At 41.2% G+C, this 11,496-nt stretch overlaps 1 non-coding gene across 1 annotated transcript; it reads left to right on the forward strand.

Annotated features, from left to right (window-relative positions):
* The first annotated feature begins 1,921 nt into the window (after positions 1-1,921).
* LOC113435651 (U6 spliceosomal RNA) lies at positions 1,922-2,028 on the forward strand. Its single transcript, XR_003373955.1, has one exon. It is a non-coding gene; the product is annotated as a U6 spliceosomal RNA (small nuclear RNA).
* The last annotated feature ends 9,468 nt before the right edge of the window (positions 2,029-11,496 follow it).

Here is an 11,496-nt window from a genome sequence, read left to right on the forward strand (position 1 = left end):
CCGAACTCTGTGCCACCCGATCCTGCACCCGAACTACGGCGGTCAGAGCGGCAACACAAACCGCCTTCATACCTTAAAGACTATTCATGTTCGTATCTGGGGGGAAGGGGTGTTATGTCCTCAGGGCTGACACCAGTTCCCCATCAGGTCCGCAATTCCTGCGGGGGCGTTCTTGGCCCCCATTTGCTGGCTCCCTTCGACAGTCGGCTATAAAAGCCGGCTGCTAGGTTGAGCCAGCTGCTGTTCGCTGGTAGGTCTGCTGTTAGCTGCAGACGCGACAGCCCCTTTATTCCTAGAATAAAGCGTGTTATGAGAAATGCTCTGGTGTGGCCTCCCTTCTTCTCCGAACTTAACAATACCGTTTGACAACCAGTGATTTAATAGAACACTTATCATTTGCTTTGATTAGAGATTGTAATTATTGAGTGGGCAAAAGGGTAGGAAGAGTAAAATCTTACATACACTATGCCTGTGATGGTGAACCTATGGCACATGTGCCACAGAGCTGCGAGCTGCAGGCAAACTTACCTCACTGTGCATGCATATGCCTCACAATTTGAGGCCTTTTTCAGCCTCCCAAAAGCTTGAGGAAGGCTTCTGCAGGCTTCTGCAGGCTGAAAACTAGCCCCATTTCATCATTTCCTGTTTTTCCAAAAATATTGGAAGTGATGAAATGGGGCTAGTTTTCAGACTGCAAAGCCTGCAGAAGCCTTCCTCAAGCTTTTCAGCTAGATTCTGTCAAGATGATGACTTACCGGAAAAGATCCCCGCAAAGATGAAACTGTGGATGGAATTAGCAATACGCCAATGTATCTCTGCGGGGGTGCAGCATACTGCTCTGAACAACAGAGTGCTCCTTCTGATTGGAATTCCCTATAACTCTGGTCACTAAGCAGGACAGAGCATTCTTACCCTCAGTATCTCTCCACAGGAGATTCTGTAGTTTCAGATATATTCCTGCAAGGTATATAGAAGAAGCAAGGGCTATTGATCAGGTGGAGCCAGAGGACTCAGAGTTCTCCTGCTCAAGTTCTCAAATTCTTGTTAGATTGGCATCGGCTCACATTAAGAGGTGATGGTTGATGCTACATCTTGATGACTAAAACAACGCCGGCATCATTTTGTTTATAAGAATTCCATGGCATTATCTGTTGAGAGGCCACTTCCCGTCACAAGGATCTCTCCGTGAGGGTCCAGGGGACATTTATGCCGATTATGGACCTCTTTCTGAGATTGACTATTGGGCTTCCTTTTTAAGTTGGCAGCCCTCACAGAATTCTAGCAGCACAGTAACAGCGAGCGCCAAGGCCTGTGTCTGCCTGGGCAGGAAGCTGTTGAGGGCCAGTGACTACAGGATCACCCAATTGCAATACAGGTCCTGAAAGATGTTCTCTATTTGGCTTCACAATTTGATTTCATATTCAGTCGTCCAATTATGAGTTTGGTAACAGCACAACAATTTATGTTAGTAGCTGTGCACAGATATAACAAAAATATTATCAATAATAATATTAATGATATCAATATTATTATGAATAATAACATAATAACAAATTGAATTTACAAAAAAAAGGGGGGGGCAAATATCAAGAGGATTCCCTGCCTCTGTTTACATCAGTCCTCTGAACCAGTCAACAGTCCATTAATATCTCATACACATATAGTTATATAGATATAGATATCTTACCTCATGGACTTAGGTCAGAATCTTCAGGGGCAACCAAAAATACCTCCAGAAGGCAATAAACCAACTCAAAGTAGGTCAAAACGTCCTAGAGAGACCTCCAAGACAACAAAGGATGCCAAAAGATGCCAAAATGCGTTAGATGAGCATATCTTAAAAAACAAAAAACAAATGCATGAGGGAGGTTGAGCAGAAGTCTTAGTCCTCTTCCCCAGCCAGGCTGGTCTCAGTTCCAGAGTGCTCGCTTCAGCAGCACATATACTAAAATTGGAATGATACAGAGAAGATTAGCATGGCCCCTGCGCAAGGATGACCTGCAAATTTGTGAAGTTTTCCATATTTCACCTTGCCTCCATCCCTGGATCTCTCAATGCCATCCAGGAGAGCCTCAGAGGGGCCGGTTCAACCCAGGCCTTCAGCAGTGCTACTTGCCTGACAGACAGTTGTGGGACCATACCAGAATTCCTCCTCCCAGAGGATATCCCTGACAAATTGAAGGCCTGGAGGGACATGGCAACTTGAAGAAGCATCGTAGCTGGGGTACAGTAGAAGTTGATGGCTAGGCAGCCTCCACAATCTGAACTCGATTCTCATTCGATTTAGTTACTATGCAGAACGGACCTTCATTGCCAGCAGGTACCTCCTTCAGGGGAGTATTATATAATCCAGTTACACATTCACATGATGCACAGGATGAGGGAGGACTATAGACCAGTTGGAACAGGTTGAGGAAGGATCTACTCATGACAGTGATCAAAATCTGTCAGAGGCGGATCCCCTAAAAAGTGGGGGCATATCAGACATTGAAGGCATTAAGCCAGACCACCGACCTTCAGGCCTGCTTTGCCCTCAGACTTTTTTCAAGTCTCTGTTGTTTCAAAACAACAACAACTACTGCCTGCCTTGATATTCCATTCCCCTCGGTCCAACAATTGTTGCTGTAAGGGGGGTCAGATGATTTAATCTTCTCCCAACCAATAATGTAAGAGGGAGTCATAACTGTCCCAAAGAGGTTCTTGGACCTCGTCCAGAAACAAGGGGTCTCTTCAGTGGCGTATACCCCTCTTACAGGATATGATAGAAAATTTTTAATTTGGTTTTCTCATTCTGCTAAATTTCTCATCATGATAGTAGATATAACAATAATGGCAATTATCCTCCTCTTCTGTAATTCCAAAGGAAGCAGAAGAGGCTCTCAAAGGATATACAGGGTTGAGTTGTCTCCATGTAGGGCGTGTCAATCTGATGTGGGGGCCATAAGAGCGGAGTCGGCCGCATCCCCCTTTTTTTTTTACTAGATTGTCTCTCAGGTTGCTCCGCCATCTGAGGGAGATTATCTCAAATTCCAATACCAGGCCACACAAGGATGCCGCAAAACTCTATTAAATTATCTGGTCAAGCCAGGGCATCTCAGGTTACTCCTTGCCTACTGCTATGGCTCAGACATTGGCAAGCAGATATTGCACAACTAATGGAAGCTTGCTTCCTCCCCAATATATGGAGATAATTTGGTTGGTGGTGCCCCTGACCTATCTCTGATAGAGACTAGAAGCAGAAAATAAGTTCCTCTCTTTTTGTAGACCCCAAAATAGTCCTTCCTAGCTTTTTGGAGGGTTCCTTCATTCCCTCTACCACAGACTTTTTCTCTCCAGACTCCAGGGACCGTCTGGACGCATGAATCACCAACAGTCAGGTAGTTTTCCGATCTGGAGATAGATACTGAAGGGGAGGGCAGAGCAAAAGAATCTCTTGAGGAACATGAAATAAAGGTCTCCGAGGCACAACATAGGCCTCATGACTGTGCCCCTATTGGTGGAAGGCTCAAGCCTTTCACAGACAGACAGGATGCCTCTACCTCTGTTTCCTGGGTTAGAGGTATCAGAAGATTCGGCCTGGCTATAGAATTTCCATCCTCTCCCTGGAACCTTTGCATTACTTGCCCTCTCTCTGGGGATCCTGTTAAAGGGAGCATGATGGAGACAGCTATTGCTCATTTATTGGAGATCCAGGCAACTGATCTGTGGCACCAGATTAGCAGGTGCAATTTTAGTTTTAAAATGACTTAATCGATCCATAGTTCATAGGAGGCTTAAGATGAGTATACTGAACTCCATACTTCTGAGCTTCAGAAGGGGCGATTTTCTACCCTCCGTTGACTTAATGGAGGCCCATCCCCACATTCCAATTAGATCCTCACATAGCAAACCTCTTAGTTTTTGTTATAATACTCAACATTTTGAATACGTTGCACTGTTCTTTGGGTTGTCATCTGCCCAAGGTTCTTATGAAGATTCTGATGGCTCTGGCTGTACATCTCAGGGGAACACCTGTTAGACAGCAGTGTTATTTATATGACATTTCATTATTATCTTGTTCATATAAACAGGCAAAGGGGAGGCCTTAGCATCGGTCATCACTAGGAGAGACTTGCAGTCCATCTTTCATTACCCACGCATATGCAAGTTTCTCGCGCGGGGCTACAATCTTACGGCCTCCTGTAGTGCATTGATATCACACGTGGGACCTCAACAAGGTCCTTACCACACTCACAAAACCTCTCTTTGACCCCATGTAGACCATGAGTCTCCATTCCTAACATACAAGGTGGTTCTCTTGGTTGCCATTACATTGGCCAGTTACATCTTGGATCTAGTAGCCTTGTCAGTTAGACAGGAGCTCTATATTTTTCACACAGACAGAGTGATCCTTAGTCCAGATCCATCTTTTACCCTTAGATAAATTTGGGTTTCCACAGACCATAGGAACTGGTACTCCCGTACATTTGTCTGAAACCGACATAAAATTTGGCATGAAAATGCCATAATCTAGATGTAAGGCGAGCTTTCTGCATATATTTCAACCGCATGATGTGTGTTAGGAAACAAAGGTTCTCTTCGTTTCTTTTCAACCACCCACCATTGGGTGCAAGACCTCTTCCTCAATAACCAGTAAGTGGCTGGGAGCACAATTCCCAAGTCCTATGAGACACAGTCTCTTCCTGTACCCAGGGGCATCACTGCTCATTCGACCTGGAGCACTGTGATGTTGACAACATGGGCCACAAGCGCCAATAGAGAAAATTTACAAGGCGACAACATGGGCCTCACCATTGCCTTTTATTTAGAAACTATTAGAATGATGTCTTTGCCTCTACAGAGGCTGCCTTTGACAGGAGAGTGTTACAAAGGGTCCATAGGGACCAAGAAAAAGGGGAATCTGAACCAGACGGAAGCCCTCCTGTAGGACACGCCAAGCTTTGGTATGTCCCAAACAATGGATGCTCTGAACAGCTTATCTGGAGAAGGGGCGTTGGTACTTACCTGATACGCCCTTTCTCTGTGAGCTGTGAAGAGCATCCATCCCCACCCTTATTCGTCTGGTGGGATGCTATTCTGGCCAAGTATTAGAAAGGGTGAAGGAGAAGAAATATTTCATCACTTCGACTTTGCCAAAACTGGGGACGCTAGGGAGGAGTCCCATGGAGGAGGAGGAGCGTCCTCTCAATTAAAGCCCAACCTATCAGACGAGCGACAGAAGCATCATCCCAAACAATGGATGCTCTTCACAGCTCACAGAGAAAGGGCGTGTCAGGTAAGTACCAACGCCCCTTCTATTCCTAGGTATGGAATCCATTCTTAGCAGGCAAGTTCTGGTTGCAGTATTAAAACATGTATACTTTCCTTATTTTCCAAAAGTTTATTCCATCAAATCTCTTCTTGGGCATTATTCACAAAAGTTGCCTTTGAGATTAGTATTCCAGTTGGTTTCATTTCCCCCAGCCTAGTATTTTTCAGATGTTTCAGTCATATTTGCTCATTAATCATTCTTGTGGTTTTGTCCATGGCTTTCTTCTGCGGATTCCCTTTTCCCATCTTTGTTACGCCATGTCCATCCATCCTTGAAGTTCTAAATTGTCATCATTACTGAATATCTATTATCCCGATACTCTAAAATAAAACTTAGTCTGCATAACCTTTTACAAGCTTCTGTTCTTACAGTCAACTTTAAAGCACGTGGAAGCCTCCATGGGAGCTGGTCCAGTGGTGTGTGCAGTACATTGAATTGCCACCACGTCCTGCTGTTCATGTGATAGATTGTACCATGAAATGGATGTGATGCGGTTATTAGGCCGTGATTCGATTCATACTGAGATGTATTGATTGGAGTTGGTTCAGTGCTTGCTACACACATTTTATCAATTGACCTTCCAAACTGTACTCTTGCTTGGCTTCTTATACCTCTAATTCTGCTTTATCGTCACTTTCTCAGCAATTCTTTTATCTGTTTGATTCTTATAGTTGTTGTTAAGAATATCCTTCCCTTGCTGTACACAATTCCTCCCCCCCTCCACCAAATACAATCTCTAGAAAAAGACAGAATTTCCCATCCCATGCATAAATACAAGCATATGTACCTCCCCCATGTATTTATTTTGTTAAGCATTCATCCATCTCTAGCTCTTTACTTTTCTGACTCTTATGACTGAAAGCATTTCAAGTCCCATTAAACATTGTTCGGAGGTGCCTGTGTGCGCATTTAATTTTGTCATAATCTTAGCACTGAATAGCATCTCTTGCAGCAATACTTACATTACATGGAGGACGTTTAGAGGGCCACGGTGAGCTTTCAACTTGGGTTGTAAATAATGCTGTGACTTCTAAAGTTACGCTACCGGCGCCTTTCCACACCGCTGACACAGAAGCACATTTAATAATTGATAAGCATGTTCTGGTTTTGTTGCTTTGTCATTTGTGGGACAGTGAGGAGATGCAGGGATGCACAACGTTTTCCTAGCAACCTATTTTGACTTTGGAGTAGGTATCATTATTCTTCTGTGACTCTTTTATTTTATTTTTTTTCCCAAGTGGAGACTCAAATGGCACAATCATTTCTTTTTTCGAAAAACCCAGGGTGACAGGGACCAAATGTCACTGCTGCACTTGAGCTGGCCAAAAACACAATCCGTTCTCAATCCAGTGTACGAAGGTCATAAAAACCTCTCGGCAACAGTTGAATAGTTTGGCAACTGATAAAGCTGTTTGTGGATGCAGGGGTTACAGTTCTCATACATTCCTCCTATGTTTTGATTAGCTCAAACTCTGAGTCACAGATTCTTGTGAATTATGGATGTTTGCAAAATTCTTCCCAGGCATATTTCTTAAAAGATCTCGGAGTGCTATGTTACGCATCCTTGTTTGGAAGCACAGCTTGTCTTACTTATTCCTTTTTTCTGTTTTTTTTTTTTTTAAGATTTCTAAATTGCAGCACATGTAGACATACCACAAGGAGTGCACATCACATGCAAGATTTTCAATTGCTTTTAGTTGTCTGAATTTATTTGTTTCTCTTCAGTAACGTATTTGTCAAAGTATGCATTGATAAATTCATTGATAAATCTGCATAATGCAATCATATATATGATTGCTTTGACATTCCTATTGTGCTGTCTTTCATTAAGCACATGTTTAATAAGCCGTTTCAAATAAGCATTCTTGGTGTGAGAGGGTAAGTGTGATTGCATCAACATTATATTTCCATGATGTATCACTAATGCATAGTGAGCAAATGAATAAAACACTGCCCTAGCATTTTAGTTCACTTTTTTGCAGTGAATTATTCATGCTTTTATGCACATAATTTATATTAATAGGTTAAAAAAAACCATGAATGTAAAATCACAGAAGGCCAAACTATTTTAAGTAATGCCAATTTTTGATTATTACAACAAATAATAAAAATTTGGATAATGAATCAATGTTCTTCAATACTCGAAAGGGCTTTAAATGTTATTAGTGAAAAAAATTTCTTGTTATTAATAGTAGAATAAATTTTAAAAATGATGTCATAAACAGAAATGAGGAAGAATGCAAACAGCCTGGCATTGTTTCTTTCTCCTTTCATTTAATAAAACATTTATCTGGACTAATAGAGATTTACTTCCAGGGTTGTAACATCTAGATTTGGCCTTGAAATCCTTTCAAAATATAGGGGAAATTCTGAAAAATGAGGAAACAGGAGTTCTCTGGAGGAGCTCTGTTTGTTTATCTTTTAGTAGATATACTGTGAAGTGAACTGTGTAATCTGATTTACAGAACCAAGCAAACCCAAAAGTAAACCTACAACAACAAATCCCAGCCACTGAAATGATTGTAAATGGACTATAAATGGAAATACAACAAATCGGTAAAATGTCTGGCTTGCTACCATTGCTTGTACTTCTGTTGATTTGATGGAAAATGTCATTTGGGGTTAGATGGGAAAGTAAAAATAATATTTTTTTTGGTTAGATTTATATTTTGCCATTTTTTTTTTGGAGCTCAGAGAAGGATAGATGGTGTTCTTCCTCCCTTTTCTCACAGTAATAACCCTGTGAGATTAATTGGGCTGAGAATATTAGGCTAAAAGTCTCCAAATTTTTATCCTGAAATCAACAGATTGTTCTTCTCCCCTCTTTCAGCCAGGTCATATATGATTTCCAGCCTTTTAAAAAGTCTTAAATATCTGAAAAACCAGTCAATGTTTGATTTTAAGGTTATGTTGGCTAGATGGAGTGGCAGAACCTGGCGACAGAGTTAAAAAGGGGGATCAGCCTAGAATCCCTACGTAGACACAAGTAGACTAAGTTCACCACCATGACCCCCTGCGTTCACCTTTATCTAACTCCAGGCAGATGCTAAGCATTAGTTGAGAAGATTCCTGTGTATAGACTATTTAACAATAAATCAGTTTAATTGGACCTTCAAGTGTAGACATGATCTTTCGCGCCTGATATAGATGGAGGACATGGGGACAAAAAGAAATAAATATCTTCTTTTTGACGGATGTCTGATAACTCTACCCAAAGTTCTTGTATGAATGAGGGAATATTTCAACCTTCCTTTAACCAATGTACTACGCTAGTTAATTGAGTATTAGTGCTATGCTGCTGTCTTCGCACAATGTCCTCCTTCTTGGGCAGCTGCTATTAAGATGATATTAAGTGTTTAAAGAAATCCTATCATGAAAAGCAAGCCTTGAAAGAGCATCAGATTCTATTTCAATAAACCTTAGGATTCTGTTACACTGATAAAATAATAAATGAAGTTTTCTCGCACCAAGAGTCCCTTCCATTCTTCTCTCATGTTTCCTACAGTTTTGTGAATGTCTCACTTTTTGACTTAGTCAAATAAAAATTGCCTAAAGTACTAGAAAGCAAGTCAACAACCCTGCTTCTTTATACAACTGACACTCTACCTGACCATGTTTTTTCTAGAACGGGGTATCAAACTCAAGGCCCATGGGCTGGATCCAGCTTGTGGGGTGCTTAGAACTGCCCATGGGACCACCCTGGAAACAGCAAAGGACTAGCCCACGATACCTCTGCCTGCAAAAATGGAGTTTGGAAGGGTTGGCAGAGTGTTGCAGGAGTCCGTCACAGTAAAAAACAGAGCTTGAGAGCCCACTTTCACTGACAGAGCACTTGCGCCCCCAACACGAGTGACATCAAGCTCTGTTTTTGCTGGCAGAGGATTGCAGCAGGCTGTCGCAGACAAAAACGGAGCTTGGGAGCCCATTTTCATTGGCAGAGCACTTGGCTCACCACAGGTGCCCTCAACCTAAGTGACATCAAGCTGCCCACACCCACCATGGCCATGCCCACCCTGTCCCTCTGAGGTCAAACACAACTCTGATGCAGTCCTCAATGAAATCGAGTTTGCTCTAAAACCAAATCCCTAATAGAGTGCCCAGGCAAAGCACCCATATTTTGCTTTGGTCTTGGAGTAAAATGCCTTCGAGCCAGTTACTTTCTCTGAGCCCAACTCACCTCACAGGGTCGTTGTTGTGGGGAAAATAGGAGGAGGAAGGCATATAATCTATATTATATCACCTTGAGTTATTTATCAAAAATAAAAAATAAAGGCGGGATATAAATAGATAAAAATAACATAAATAAAATTATGCAGCATCAAGATTAAAAAGAACCCAATACACAAGCCTGGGGATGGCAGATGAGATTCTGCCAAAATGTCGCTATAATAAAAGCACAAGTATTAAGATGTGGGAAAATACCCGAAGAAACCTAAATACCATACATACATACATACATACATACATACATACATACATACATATATACATACTGTATATTTATATATATTAGTTTTCGTAGATTTTCATGGGTACAGGTATGTAGGTCTAACTATATTCGGGTCTTTTCCCGTGTAAGATTAAGAGTATCTTGGCGACGTTTTGGCGAGGTCCCACTCGCCATCCTCAGGCTGGTGCTTTCTGCTTTGTGCCAGTGCAAGCAGTGTGTGATCGGAGCTGCTGTCTCTCTATAAATACTAGTGATGGGGGCTGGTGTGCTGGGCTGGTTGGCTGCGCTGCTGCCTCTTGATTGTTGATGGAGTTGATGTTGGTATAATGGGCTGTGTGATGGCCTTGTGAGTTTTGTTGTGGAGATGACACTGTTGATAAATTGTTCTTATGTATGATACGATAGAAAAGTGGATTCTGCTAAAGATCGGAGATAATGATTGAGGTGATTTGTGGTGGATAAGAGACTGTGGTAGATTTTCTGCAAGTAAATTATAATAATAGATTGTTAATAAAGAGCCTTAAACTTTAATTTGGCTGATGTTCAACCTTTTAGCTATTTTTTTTCATATATACAATGTATGATAGGTAAAATTGGGTTGCAAATAGAAGTTTATAAATTTTGTACCTGTTTTGCAAGGGCTATTATTGTTGCAATGTATCTATCAGTGCCCAACTGGGGGGGATAAATATGTGTTTTTGTTTATTTATTTCGTCCTTTTAATTCATATTTTTATGTTCTTGTCTAACTTCGTTTTGTCTTTGTTTAATTTGTTTTGGTTTGGATTTTGAACTTTAATCTTTTGAATAAAATAAAATTTGAAAAGCGGGGAAAAGAAAAGAAAAGTGGATTCTGCTATTGCCAAAGCACACCTAGTCTGCTTCTGTACCCAAGAAGAACCGAAGAAGGATTTCTGATACCTCACAGGAGGTTCTGGCAGAGTTTTTGCTGCTTTTCCTTAATGATTTATCAGAGGTAGACTGCCTTTGTATGTGGAAGTTCTTTTAGCTAGCTTTTTTGATAATTGCCCTACCACAGAGTAGATTTTAGACTTGGGCAGTCATGGAAAAAAAAGGGGGTGCTTACTGAACTGAGAAAAGAGACTCATTTGACTTTTGTGCTATTTTTTTTTCCTCAAAGAATTGTAGGAGGGCAGGTGCATCCTTGACTTTCGAATGGCAAGCCTGGGGCTATTGTGAATGCATTTCAGACAGTGAATGCCAGAGGTGTATTGTTTAACACAATCAGATATAAAAGCTTTTCCCCTGATTTCCCCCCCCCCCGACCTTAGAAATCATTCAGATAAAAATATGTTTTAAGGGAAAATGGAGCACTATCAAATGAACCCCAATTAAGTCCTTCTTTACAATCCGTTCAGTCACTAAATGAAAGAAAAAGAAATTTGTTCAGTGAGTCAATCTGTTTTTTTTTTATATACACAAGTCTTTACCCTCAATATTACCAATGTGTGCACAAGATCTGGAAATAGGCTTTGGTGATGAATGATCACATTTTCAAAAAAACATTTCACTTCATTCCATTTGTTCATAGTTGTTCTGAGAACAAATAGCACTTTCCTACCTCAGGCGTTCTGCAGTTTTTGGTCACAGGATAATGATTTTCTACAATGTCTCTAACAGAAAATTTAAAGAAAAAAAAAAGAAGAAACATAATTGAACAAATAGCCTGAATGGCGAGAAGCACTGCAGAAGGGAAGGCAAGATGTTGGAGAGGA

This window comes from Pseudonaja textilis, chromosome 3, assembly GCF_049901715.1.
Source record: "Pseudonaja textilis isolate UNSWEBS1 chromosome 3, rPseTex1.2, whole genome shotgun sequence".
Lineage (NCBI taxonomy): Eukaryota > Metazoa > Chordata > Lepidosauria > Squamata > Elapidae > Pseudonaja > Pseudonaja textilis.